Raw genomic sequence first — 14,629 nt, 5'->3', positions numbered from 1 at the left:
TTCATGCTTACCCTCCAGTGAAAGCTTCCTGGATCTTTGTTGTCCTGGTCAGGTGAAGATATACAAGTGCCTACTCTATTGCTATTGAACTTTCTTTGTACAGCTGAAGTATGTATATAGTATGTAGTACGAAAATAATACTTGTCTTTTAATGAAATAAAAGTTTATTTAAACAAAAGAGACATATACTTGGTTACATAATAATCAAAAACGTGTTAGCAAATAATCAAATTGTTACAGATTATGATTCTTCAGCAAATCCATTCCCGGGGCAGTCCCAGAAAATGGATGTACAAAGAGTAACTTACTTCTAAGGAGTTGACGCAAGCAATCTGATGAAAATAACCTGTTCTCGTCTTGAGCTTCTCAGGTTATAAAATAGCAGCAGGCAGAAATGGGAATCTAGCGAGAATCCTTTCTCTCCATTGATGAACATCAAAAAATGAACACACTTGAACATTCTTTTTCTGAGGTATATATACTCTAAACCACATGCATTGATGTATTGTTCCTGTTTCGGCCACTTCGGGTTTGCCCAGAGGGAACGGGGGAAACACTTTTATGCTTAGTTTGTAACATGCCATCCTGTAAGGATGTAGATAAGTCCTCTTGTGTCATTGTTATCTTGTTTTGTTGTTTCCTTCCATTGTGCCTCTTGTGTGTCTGTGTGTGCGTATGTGTGAGTGTATTTGGAGGTACATTTAACACCTTATTAAAATAACTAATTCCTACACCCCCCAAAGACACGATTCTCCATTAGCACTTTAGGCACAAAGACATCTAATTCATCAAGTGTTTTTATTTTTTTTATTTTTTTTTTTATTAAGAAAAGCATCTCAAGCACAGTACAAGCATCAGATTGTTACATAATTAAATGGAGGGAAAAAAACTCAAATTAAACAAGCATAATAAATGCTCACATATGAACATATATTCACAGTAACATATGCATATAGCCTACATATAAACAAATAAACCAGAAAAAAAAGAAAAGAAAAAGAAAAAAAAGTTTTATCCAGAGCTTGTCTCCTTAAAATAATCTAAAAAAGGGCTCCAAGATTTCAAGAAAAGTTCGCGTCAATATAATGCCTGGTTCAGATTACACGATTTTAGCCAGATTTTGGCACGATCCGTTTGACGTAGGGTGTCGTTGGGATTCGCAAACGACAACAGGCGTCGGGACGCAAGATTCGATCGTTTCATCTCGTATAGTGTGTCATAGTGGGCGACAACCTACGTCGCGTCTGCGATGCTTCATGACATCACATATGATTTTACAATTCATGTTTTCATCACAAATCACATATGATTTACAATTTACAATTACAAATCAATTGATTTTACCTACATTTAAACAAATGCATTAAGTTGAACTTAATCAATTTTAGTTCAACTTAATGCATTTGTTTAAATGTAGGTAAAATCAGTTGAATGCAACCACTTACGATATTTTTTTTTTATTAAATTCAACAAATCATTTTTTTCAGTGTAGGTAAATATTCCCAATCCAATTTCAAATGATCCCAGCCAAGTGAATTTGAAATAGAATTTGAAATTTTACTAAATCACACACAGTGATGCACACTGATAAGAACATCAATGCTATAATTCCCGTTAACCCAAATAAATGTATATATCTCATGCTTCGAAGCAGCTGTGAGACAAAAATAGTTGTCAAACGAAAATTTTCCTAAAATATTATACAGACCAAGGCTCAAAAGCGATAACACCGTTTGCTCAGGTGTTCAATAAGAAGGGCCGGCTCTGTAAATATAGGGGCCCTAAGCAGGATAATTTTGGGGCCCTGCCTTGCAGTGAATAATGGAGTATTGCCAACGCAAACCAGCAATACAATCTAACCCTTACACATTTCATCTGTACCTCTTTTAACATGATTGCCCACAATTATTTTACTGCTTATTAAAGTACACTCACTGAAACAGTAAAAGTAAATTTTACAGATTTGCCTACTTTCTACTTTATTACTGTCTGGAGGCTTTGTAAATTTTAAAACAGCACTAACTGTTTTTGTCCACTAGGCGGCTTAAAACCTTTAGTATTAAAAAATCTTCAATAAAGTTGTTGCATATACTACAGGTGATGCTGGAGTCTCGATCTTTGAACTTCTTTTCCCTTTTCCACACTTTAAAAAGAGGGAGAAGTTGGACCAGTAATTTCTTTGCTTCCTTCTAAAGTGATTTAAACATATTCTTCTATATTGATGTATAAAAGAGATTAAAAATTCTACAAAAGATTCTAGTTTGAGTTGGTATTTATTTTTTTATATATTCCAACTACAAAAACACTACTTCAGCGAACAATCATTAGCCAAATGTGTATATAAAATGTATAGTTATAAAATATATACATAAATCTAATAAAAACACTTTTTACATTTTACAGTAAACAAAAAAACATTTTACAGTGTCATTGTTACACGTTACATGTAGTTCATACAAAAATAATTCTACAGTAAAAACTGCTTAAAATGTGGATTTCGTTGGAGTACTGCCTCTACTATAATGGGATTATGTCCACTTTAACGCACCCTCTGATGTTGCCGTGAAACAGCACCGTGAATTGTGCAGAAAATGCAAAAGGCCGCTCTTTGTGCATTGTGTAATGTCAAGTTCAAAAATGTATAACAAAATAATTCTACAGTAAAAACTTTTTCAAATTTGGATTTAATTAGAGAAGCAGCTCTACTATAATGGGCTTATGTCCACTTTAACGCACCCTCCGAGGCTGCCGTGAAATAGCGCCGCGAATTTGGCTGAAGGCGCAATAAGCGGTTATTTGTGCATTGTGTAATGTCAAGTTAAAAAAAATTCATGAAAAAATTATTCTACAGTAAAAACTGCTTAAAATGTGGATTTCGTTGGAGTAGACTACTGCCTCTACTAATGGGATAATGTCCACTTTAACGCACCCTCCGAGGTTGCCGAGAAACAGCGCCGCGAATTTGCAGAAAATGCAATAGGCTGCTCTTTGTGCATTGTGTAATGTGCCAAGTTCAAAAATTCATAAAAAAATAATTCTACAGTAAAAACTTTATAAAATTTGGATTTCGTTAGAGTAGTAGCTCTACTATAATGGGCTTATGTCCACTTTAACGCACCCTCCGAGGCTGCCATGAAACAGCGCCGCGAATTGTGCAGAAAATGCAATAAGCCGCTCTTTGTGCATTGTGTAATGTCAAGTTCAAAAATTCATAACAAAATAATTCTACAGTAAAAACTGCTTAAAATTTGGATTTCGTTAGAGTAGGAGCTCTACCTTTTTTTCCTTTTTTTCTTTTTCCTTTTTTCTGCACCCGATGGATAGACTCGTTTCATTTTTGCAGTCAAATTTTCAAGTCCAGGGAAGACAACGAGTCTTTTCTATATTTGGAAAATAGTTTTCGAATTGAGAGTGAGCCAAAGGGTTCAATCGTCAGTCAGGGTCGGTCTGCTGATTTCTCTCCTTCCAAGCCATGCTATTAATCAACCACAAACACTTCCTCTATTCCTCTATTCTCTAATCTATTCCTAGACTTCCAGTCTGAAAAAAGAGGAACTTTGCGATATTCTGCTGAAGCAGTAACTTCTGTCAGGTTTTTACAGACAATGCATAACTTAGAAGATTTAATTATCATTACTAGTAATATAATTACTATTTACTACAATGATAATAGTTAGACTAATCAAAATTAATTCAACCCAATATGTAAAGAAGAACTTGCTATTGTAAAGACCACCCATTGGCCCAACGACGGAATCCAACGGTGGGCGAAGGGATAATGCGTGTATGTCTTTTCAGCGCTCCAGTGAAGTTCACTTAATTTATTGGAATTTAGTTTCATTTAGATCGTGTTTCTGATTGGAAAATAGTCATAAAAATTGATTATGAATTAATTTAGATCTTTGAATATTCTGAGTATCCCATACTTTCATGCATTTGAAAATCTCGCTGCAAGCAATTGGATACCACTACGACCAATCACAACAATAAACCCCATATGCTACCAGCGGAGCTAACTGGTAGAGTAGCCTATAGCCTACTCTTACTATCTGGTCAGCAAAACAGCAAAAACGTCTTTCTAGCAAAGGAACGATTCGAGCGCTGCCTTCTGTTCCTGTTTTAGATAAAAAGCCAAGTCTAACTTGTTCATTGTAGCGGCCAAAGCCTTTTCAAACAACTAGCATTCATCCATAGCCATCTTGCAGTGTTTACTAATGACTTCGACGTCACAGCGCTGTCTCATCTCACCTCTGGTCCGCCTATATCAGATAACCCGATGTGATTGGTGCAGCTCAGATCAAGGGTCATATTTAATGAGCATCATTACTCAACACCAGAGTAACTCGCTGAGCAAATTTAACTTGTGCTCTCACGAGACCTCTGGATTACCAGGGTAAACTGCTCAAATCATGTTTAGGGCATCTCAAAACTGTCTGCCTCCTAATGTTCAAAATTTATTCCGTGATAGACATGCTCATCATAGTTACGCACTAAGAGGAAATAAAAATAAATATCTGCCCATATTTAGAACCACTCTAAAATCAATGTGTATCTCAGTGCGGGGAGTGAGGATTTGGAATGATTTGGTAGATGAATTAAAAACCTGTTCAAATATTATTCATTTCAAATATTTGTTTAAAAAAAATGTATTAAAGAAATATGTAGAGGACAGAGAGTGATGCCCTCAGCAGGAAGTCAGTGGTGAAAGGGTGTTGGGTCAGAGAGTGTGTGGGCCGGTGTCTCTTGTAAGTGTGTGTGTTGTGCGTTGCGTTGGTTTTGTCTAGCCTGTCTTATACCATTTATATAGTGACAATTGTTTTACTGTATGTATTGTATAGGAATAATGTTGTTCTTGAATTTTTCTGTTTTTATTTTGTTTTTGTATTGTATTTTGTGTTGAATGTGAGGGGGTTTGGAATCATACAAGCGTTTGCTTCGTCCACCTCCTTTTCAAACCATGCATTTGTATAAGTTGTTTGTTATGTTGCCTGTTATGTTTGATTGTAAGAAAATTAGAATGCAGGTTTGAAATAAACATCATCAATCATAAAGTCAGTAGGCTTGTTTGAGATGAGCAAAATCTGCACAGAACCGATCACGGTGATCAGCGCGAGATGCATGCCGGTTAGAAATGTGTCCGAGAGCGGACGTGTCGGATTCTGCAGTTGAGCTCAGTTGTTCTCCACCGACTGCACTGATCAAAAGCATGATGGGAAACAACTTGCTGACGACACAGCATAATGCTCATTGGTTTAAACAACCATGATGTATTGTTCTCTTTTTAAATGTTTGATTTTAAAACTCTGATATCATGTTTTTATGTGTATAAATTATGAGCGAATATTCCCAAACTTTCTGACAGTGTGATCTCTATATGGGTTATGTGATGTCATTTTATAAAAAAAAAATTATATATGTAAACATATGTCTGTTTTAAAGTAAAAATGATGGATAAACACGTATTTGGAATGGAATTAAATAACAAGTAGGCCTACGTTGGGTGTCTTGTTCATATTTATTTTCATATAAAAGGAACAGAACTTAAATTACATCCAGTTTATTGGCAACACCGTGCACGAGCGTGAATCCCGTGATATCAGTCTTTGATCTCACAGGTGTCTGATCCATTGCAAGAAGAGAGATCTGTCCGTCTTGTCTGCACTTTTTTCACTCCTCCCCTCACTGCAGCCGCCTACTCTCGCCTACATTTCAGGCGAGGCAAGGCGCATCTCAAACAAGCCTAATGATAGACAGAAATCAAAAGGTCTTCAGATGACATGCCTACTGCTCCGTTCATATGCGCCTTTAGTTTGACCTATCCTGGACAAGGGCGAAATTGTCAATCACACATTGGGGGGGACAGCTGTGGGACTTTTTGTGTTTGGCGCATGCACACATTCTTTTATCAAAATAAACTAAAATTCAGAGTCCGAACACTTAATAGCATACAACAGTCATGCTGTTAAGTGTACTTGGTACCTCTAGGGGGGTCCGGGGGCATGCTCCCCCGTAAGAAAATTTTTTACATTTTAAAGGTAAATTCATTAATCTGGTGCACTTTGAGTCACCCGAATCCACTGTTAAAAATAAATAATCCACCCGCAAACTGCCCGAACCTATGATATTCTCTGATTTAGATATCTGCATCTGATCATCACATTACAATTATTCAAATTCTTAGTGTTAAGCATGATAATATGGTAACATATCACACTGACATGCTGATTTAAAATGAACATTTATTTAAAATAAAAGTTCTTCTTTTGGCAAAATTATATTTCCTTAATAGCCTAAACAGAGGCTTACTCCCTTCAAACTTAAAATTGTCCATTTTTCATTACATCACTGTTTGAAAACACTCAGAATAGTTTTTTGTACCTTTATAAAGGGCATTTTCCCCCCTAATTTTATTAACTGTATGCTCCATCTTTCATTTCAAATTCTTAAATTTGATAAATATATCCAATTAAAATAATAAGACACTAGGCTGTTACCAATCAAATTTACATTGAAAAATTATAACTGTATTAAATTAGATTATTTTAAATATTTTTATAACCGCAACAGAACCATCACGGTGGGAAAAGTGTATCTGACCATGTGACTGTCTGTCCGAGTTTTGTCGAGAGCCGGAGGCGGCACGAAATTTGACGGAGGCAGCCGCCTCATAATTCTCTATGCAGGAAAAACTCTGGCAATACCCATAAATGGAAACATAAATTTACAACTGTACTTCGGTTTCTTTGCGAGGACACCGCCGTCACCTGCCATATGAGATTTCACCATGTGAGACGACACCGCCGTCACATGCTCTGTCAGATTTCGCGCTCCTAACTCTTCTTCTGTTTGGTTTTTCCTAACTCACTGACGGTGGACGAGCTACTAAAGGTATAGGGAAAACATGACATGGATTTCAGGAGAAATAGGTTTTGTTAATGTATAGGGTAAGGCAAGTCGAATGGATTTGGGAAATGGACCGGCCGGGATTTTATATTTTCGGAGCTGGAAAGAAAGACGTATTTGCAATCACATCGATATTGCCCGCATAATCATACAGTATGATCAAATATTGGGGGGGACAAATTGTCCTTCTTTGAATATTGGGGGGGACGTGTCCCCCTGTCCCCCCATAGAATTACGCCTATGATCCTGGACACAGAGCACCAGCCTCCTCATAATCTACCAAAATAATGATTTCAGAAAACTTCAGAATAAATCAAGATGTAACATTTATTTGTCAGGTAAAAATGTATCATGCCAATTACACAAGTAAATGATTAAAAGCCAATTCAGAAATAATAAACACATGAGATCATTTACTCAAAGATGACTCTAAAAGTAAGCAATGCATTCCTGACAGAGACATACAGTGGTGTGTGAGTGTTTTCCCATTGGAAACAGCACTGTATGGGGGATGATCCTGGTTAAAGGGTCCCAAAGACTGCTCTGCCACCTACCCTTAAATACCCAGACCAGAACAAAACGGTTGTACCAATATTTTTGGGTCAATTCATGTACCCCAGGGGGGTAGCACCTGGTTTCGGGAGACATCTTGAAGAGACATCACCCAGAGAGGAGAACAGGATTCTCCTAAGTTCTCAATCTTTCTCATTAAACCAATGACTGCAATGAAATTAAGACTATTTTACCAATCGCACTGAGACACTTAAAATGATACCAAACATGAAAAGGAAAAACAATAGATTCACAAGATACATCATATGTGATATATAGACATTCTTGGTGAACTTCTGGTGACTTGACTCGGGGGGTGGGGGGGGGGGGGGGAATTACTCAGTTGAAATGCAGTATGTTAGCATAAAGTTCGCTAGCAGCATGCTAATGCCTAGTATTACTAGTGATACACTATTATTGTGCTTATGTGTGTGCTCACTTGACACTGCATAGTTATTATCTGAGTATTTACAATGGTTGTGTAGTAGAGAACTATGTTTTTGGGTTGCTGTTACTGAGACCCAACAGTAAAAAGGCTGTTCTTTAATTAAATAAGGAGCTAATGTGTGTTACCTGGTATATTATTTGGTTATTTGATATAAGCAGCTAAAGTTACTTGAAGGGAAAGTTGTACTAATTACCATTTATTAGCTTTACATTTCAGCACTGTCGTTTATGCTGATATTTTTTATTTTTTTATTGTTTATTGTTTATCCACACATACTGTACACTCACGAAGACAGATGATCATCTACTGGCTGTCAATAAATCCATTGAAGAGCATTAGAGCATTTGATAGTGGTCACAGTGGTCACTTATACAGTTACAGTCCTAGCTATCAAGTCACCATTACACAATACCACCAACCCACAATTGTTTCCCAAAATATTTCCCAATATTTTACTTTGCTTTGATGTCTATATCCAAATTCCCCCAAGCCTAGATTCCATATGTTTGACCTCATTTTATTGCGGTCATTTCCATCCACTTTAGGTCTTAGGCTATTTCTGGAAAATGGCGCTGACGATCTAACGTCAAACTTATGATTTTAATATCAGTTTGTTGCCCACCTCTCTGTTGTGATGGTTTCATCATTGGTAGATAATATTTATTACTCCAATAACCATGAGTTAAAAACTGTTGGGTTTATCTGATTACTGTCTCTATAATCCGACTTCCATGTCAGGCTTCTATTGGTTGTTTTATCCAGCCCCATTGCTACTGGAAACACATCCCATTCCCTATACAGGAAATTAGAAAGTCCAATCCACCTAAGATTATTCTTATTACAACCATCTGTATGGTTGCTCCAAATTCCCTGATTTGTGTTTATTATACGAGTCACTGGACTCCAGGCCATCATATATAAAACAATTGCAGATCAATATTGCTGATCATAAATATTGTTTAGCACATACTCCAGGATCCCAGAGACATTTGCCAAGTCTAAGGTGATGCCAGGCTGTGGTGCATAATGGGTGAAATCTATTTCCCCTTACCCTGTTTTTCCACAAGGTGGCATTAATGGACCAAGTAGATCTTTCTTTCTCTTGCTTGACCATTTCATTGCCTTCTTCTTGACTATAATAATAATAATAGTTATAATTCATTACATTTATATAGTGCTATTCTGGGTACTCAAAGCGCTTTACATGGAAGGGGGAATCTCCTCAACCACCACCAATGTGCAGCATCCACCTGGTGATGATGATGAGACGGCAGCCATATTGTGCCAGAACGCCCACCACACACCTGCTTACTGGTGGAGAGGAGACAGTTATGAAGCCAATCAGTATATGAGGATTATTAGGAGGCCATGATGGACAGAGGCCAAGGGGCAAATTTGGCCAGGATGCAGGGGTTACACCCCTCCTCTTGGGATTTTTAATGACCACAGAGAGTCAGGACCTCAGTTTACCGTCTCATCCGAAGGACGGTGTTCTTTGACAGTATAGTGTCCCCGTCACTATACTGGGGACCCACTATATTAGGATATATTAGTCACTATATTAGGACCCACACAGACCACAGGGTGAGCGCCCCCTGCTGGCCTCACTGACACCTCTTCCAGCAGCAACCTGGTTTTCTCAGGAGGTCTCCCATCCAGGTACTAACCAGGCTCAACCCTGCTTAGCTTCTGTGAGCAACCAGTCTTGGGCTTCAGGGTGATATGGCTGCTGGCCGATATCTATCCATCCATTTGTGCCATAATTAAATTACATTATTGCCATGCTTTCTAAACTCTGTTTCTTTTCACATTGTGCTGCTATCCAGGTAACACACCCAAGTGCTGGTTTTCTCATACTCAGTGTCACAATGTTTATTAATAAAGACGGTTGTTAGGATTCTTTCCTAAAAATTTGCTTCTATTTAAAAATCAGTAATGGCTTGAATTTACACATAATACAATTGGCATAGTCATTTTGGCACGTTACCCAGTTAAATGCTTCATAAGCAGGTTTAGGCTTATTTTTAAAGATTCCTAGAATTAATACATATGGGTTTAGGCCCTTTGGCCAATAACCTTTTTGCACTGGATCTAAGTCATCTTCAGTGACCCATTTATGTGTAATTACTTTATACGCTTTGCTCACCGGAGCTGACCTCCCAGTCGGCTGACTGGATTTTTTAATATCCAAATCTTATTGGTTCGACTTTATCAAACTCTTTTGGTCTTATCCAATGATTCTGGACTACAGAAACAACCTCTTTTGTCTAACAATTCCAGTCATCTATCCTGGTTATTTTCAAAAATGGGGTGTTCCACAGTTTATACACATGTATGGTGTCTGATAAATTTGTTATATCACTAAGATTATAGATTAAGCCTTGTAACTTTACATTTGTCTGGTTATGGCTTTTAAGTACAGTCCATCTTATCCTGGTTCTATTCCCTGGTTCAGTACAGTTGGACTGTATAATAACGCACTCTTATTAAAAGTACCTGTGCAGTTCCAGAATGATTTATCTATATCTTTTATAAATCCTGTATCTCTATTCCTTTCTGGACCATTGTACTTTGCTATTTAGAGATACAGTTTGATTATAACAATTTTTTCTTCAGAAGAGCAGGAGGCTACTCCTTTCTTGTTGACATTACTACTTACAGTAAGGCCTAAGAATAATACCAATATGCTTGCCACCCAGATATTCATGCAAGCCAGCAGGCTCTATCTCTTGTACTTCCTCCTTAGATGAGTTCCTGGTACACCCATGTTTCTGCAATCACAAGATAAGAGAGAGAATAGGTTATCATCATATGCTTTCCCTAACTTCTTTTCACGCCATTTGGCCAGTTTTTCAGCTGAGCTTGGTTCAGGCAGCCGGAGGGTTGACACTTTAACCCCTTCAATGGCTTTACCTTGACCCATGTAATCACTTGTGGTAGTTATATGTGCCAGCTCACTTTTGCTTTCTGGCCCAAATCTGACTTTTACTCTACCTGTCCCTGCAAAAGTCTGTTGTGATCTTGCTAGGACAGTCAGTGATGTTTCTGTAACATAATGGCTATATTCTCTTGGCATAAAAATAGGGTATTCCTCCTGGAAAGACATATTTTTTATGATTTCTACCATTACTTCTTTAAAGGGATACCTCACCTCTGGAAGGATGAATGTGTATTTAAAATGGGTCATTTATGTAGTAGAAATGTGAAATTATTTTTTGAATTTGGAGCTTTCTAGACTGAGAAAAGCCAGAAAATGTGTTTTTGGCTTATGTGGATGAAAGACAACAACTCCCAGAATGCACTTGCTTCGCTGCTCTACAAGGCCACTCCCAAGCCACGCCTACCGGTAAGAGCGCGCAGTTAAACAACAAGACTAGGCTACTAGTGAGTGAGTCTCCGTGACGAGTCTGCCCGGGATTTCGAGATCACCCAAAATGTCCGGGATTCGGCTTTTGCGTTCTACAGTCGCCATTCATTATGTTTACTGTGGCGAGCAGGACGAGGCTGACGGCCGCGGGAGAACGGGGCGAGGCCGGTGGCATGATTACTGATGAGCGACGGAGGAGCGGGAATTTTCTTAGCAATGTTAAAAAGCACATCAACCGATCACTTGTTTAGCGTTCATGTAAACTTTACATTCAGATTCACCAATCGGAATGAATTCAGTTAGATTGAAACAAAAGGTGTGCATGTAAACAATGAATGGCGACTGCAGAAAGCAAAAGCTGAATCCCGGACATTTTGGACGATCTCGACGGCCGGACATGTCCGGGAAAAAGAGGATGGTAACCCCTACTACTCAGCTTTCTCCACAGAATAAGAACCTGTTAGCTTAGCTTCCAAAGAAAGATGGCTGACACTATGTGTACATTCTGTGAGTGAGATCCCACCTCCTATGTGCGGGTTGAGAACATGTGGGACAGCTCCTCCTACTGGCTGTAGTCTTTAGCCTCTGGCCAAAAAATCCTCCGATGACGCAAAATGACGATTTTTGTGTCATCGGAGGATTTTTTCCAGACAAAAAATACATAAATCTCTCGTCTCAGGGGGACATGAGGGAGGAAAGCACGGTAATTCGAAAACACTACGGGTTTTCTACTGATACAAAGCTTAATGCCAAATCCTGAAGTATCCCTTTAATCACTGTTTTCTCATATTTCCCTTGAACTTTATGGTAAACTTCGCTGTCCCCATTTCTGGTTGAAGCCCTTACCACCTCTTTCCAAAGGTCCAAGTTCGTGTCCCTGGATATTACCGTATCCAGTACACTAACTTTCACTAATGGATGGGAGTCTTTTGGTATAAGCCCTCCACGATTTAGTAGCCTGTCCCATGAGAAACACTTGTCCTTATCAGGAACCAAGGCTAATGGGTTAACTTCCCATTTACTCATGATCTTATCTCCTACCAAGCAACCTAGACTGGTCACACTTTTTCTGGTTTGCCAGATTCCTTTCTGGCTAGTAATGACCATCCATCGTCTTTTTAGCAAAAGATTACATGACACACCTGGTCAGACGACCATGCTCATTGCTTGTACACTTACACTCCTGACCTCTGAGGTTGTATTTTATTTTACAATCCTCGCAACTTTTACAGGCACAATTGCCTGTGGTTAGTTCATATTGCCATATGTTCAAGTTGCTTCCCCCTTCGACACGCCTCACTCACAGTATTGTCTCCCACTGCACATGCCCCAATGGACCTATTTGTGCTGTACCACTTTGGTACTATACACTCTCAGAAAAAAAGGTACAAAAGCTGTCACTGTGGCGGTACCTTTTCAAAAGGTACACCTTTGTACCTAAAGAGTGCATATTAGTCCCTCAAAGGTACATATTGGTACCAAAAGTGTACATATTAGTACCTAAATGGTACATATTAGTACCCTTTTGAAGGGTTAGGGTTAGGGTTAGGATAATTCGTTATCTAATTTTATATTAGATTCTCTCTTCCATTAAATCTCTAACCGACCAAATTCCTTTTGCTTCCAGCCGTACGGTGGTATTTGATGTTAATTCAACTACCTTGTCTTTGGTTCCGGTTTTAGCCTTAAACTTTTTTATCTTTTTGTTTTAACAGGATATAAACTATCTGTCCAACCTTAAACGGATTTCTGCTGCTATTAGCTGGTTATGTTTTTTGGCTGGGTTTGTTGATCCTGTAATTTTAAGATAAAGGGTGCATTCATCAATTAGCTTGTTCCAGTCTCCTAAATTCTTCTACTAAACTCTTTCGCAGACCGGACAGCAAGTTCGGCTGTGCCATTGCTTTCAGGTTGGTATTTTACTGCTTTAACTAAAGTTATTCCATTTTCTTTGCAAAATGTTTCTACTTCAGTACCAGTCAAATTATGGATGTTATCCCCAGGGATACGCTCTGGTTTCCCTTGGTATTTAATCCATCCTTTAAGACTATTTACCTCTACCGTTCCTGTTGCCTGTGAACACGGATATATTTGCATGAAATAAGTGCAGTTGTCTACTATTACCAAGAAGTAAACTTTCTTTTTCTTTGTCTGTGGCCTCAACGGGTCCATGCTAATTTCTTCATGTTATTTTTCTGTTTTGATTTTTCCAAAATCATGGTTAATACTTGACATCACTTTTCTAGTATCTAGATAGTATTCTAGATCTTCTACACTGTGTGACTTGGCTGATGCAAGACCATTGGTTGCACAATCCTGTTGTTCAGACTAATTTCTCTCCAGAAATCGGCCTGTGCCAATGGTTTACCTTTAGCATTATGATAATCATTTTGTTCCCATGTTTTCAAGTTTTCCACAAAACCCAAATATACATGTGGCGAGCAGGACGAGTGGCGTAATTACTGAAGAGCGACACCTGCGCGACGCACCGGCCTCGTATCTCTCACGGAGGAGCGGAAGCATAAAGGAGGAGCGACGACAGTGAAGAGCAAGAGAGGACAGGCCTGAACTTGTGTTGTTTTATTGTGACAGCAGTCGTCTGTGAGGGGCTGCTGTCTTATACTTTCGTTTTGTATTTGTTTTATTTTTATCATTACATATGTTTGAATGTTCGCCGGTTCCCGCCTCCTTCTTCCCATAACATCTGAACTGCGTTACAATACATAATCACTGTCGGTAATCAGAATACTGTCTTCATGGCTATGCTCAACCGTATGCTTTAACGCCTGAGCAACAGCCATCACTTCAGCTTCCTGCGCACTTTTGTCATCTGACAATCTACCTTTTTGTTTGTAGATTATTTTACCTTTAAGTTTGACTATAAATCCCCACCATGTCTGTCCTTTCTCTGAAGTCCCATCAGTGAAGTAACAGATTTTTGACTGGTTTATTTCAGTTCTTTTTTCTTTCTTTGGGGTTTTTTCATTTCTGAATTCTATCTGGTTATCACTTATTAATCTGCTCCATTTAGCCATAAAGACATGAGATGTCAAGATTTGTTGCTTCTCTGGCCAGTAATTCAATGCCCTCACCTTTTGCTACAACAATTATTGGTTTTCAGCTGCTAATGATTTAATAGCTAATACATTTTTTGCTATCGTATCTAAAATGTCCACGGCTGACATGTTTTCATGTTTCTTTTAAATAGCTGGCTTTTCATTAGAAATGAACATAACAGGTGATTTTGGATTTCCCTCGTTATATAGAACAACTTCCATTTCCTCTGCGGTGTTGTCTACAGTTGGCCTATATAAAAGAAAAACGAAAAAGGACAACGAGACGCCACATGTTAACTCGTC

At 38.4% G+C, this 14,629-nt stretch overlaps 1 protein-coding gene across 1 annotated transcript in view; it reads left to right on the top strand.

The window, feature by feature from the left end:
* Positions 1–7, top strand: part of LOC307171716 (Golgi-associated plant pathogenesis-related protein 1) — a 4,447-nt gene extending 4,440 nt beyond the window's left edge. The window contains exon 5 of the mRNA XM_079893510.1: positions 1–7. This exon is cut by the window's left edge and continues 643 nt beyond it. The gene's annotated coding sequence lies outside the window, so the exon portion shown is untranslated.
* Positions 8–14,629: the final 14,622 nt, after the last annotated feature.

Source organism: Squalius cephalus (genome assembly GCF_949319135.1).
Source record: "Squalius cephalus genome assembly, chromosome: 14".
Lineage (NCBI taxonomy): Eukaryota > Metazoa > Chordata > Actinopteri > Cypriniformes > Leuciscidae > Squalius > Squalius cephalus.
This window is presented reverse-complemented; position numbering and strand designations above follow the sequence as displayed.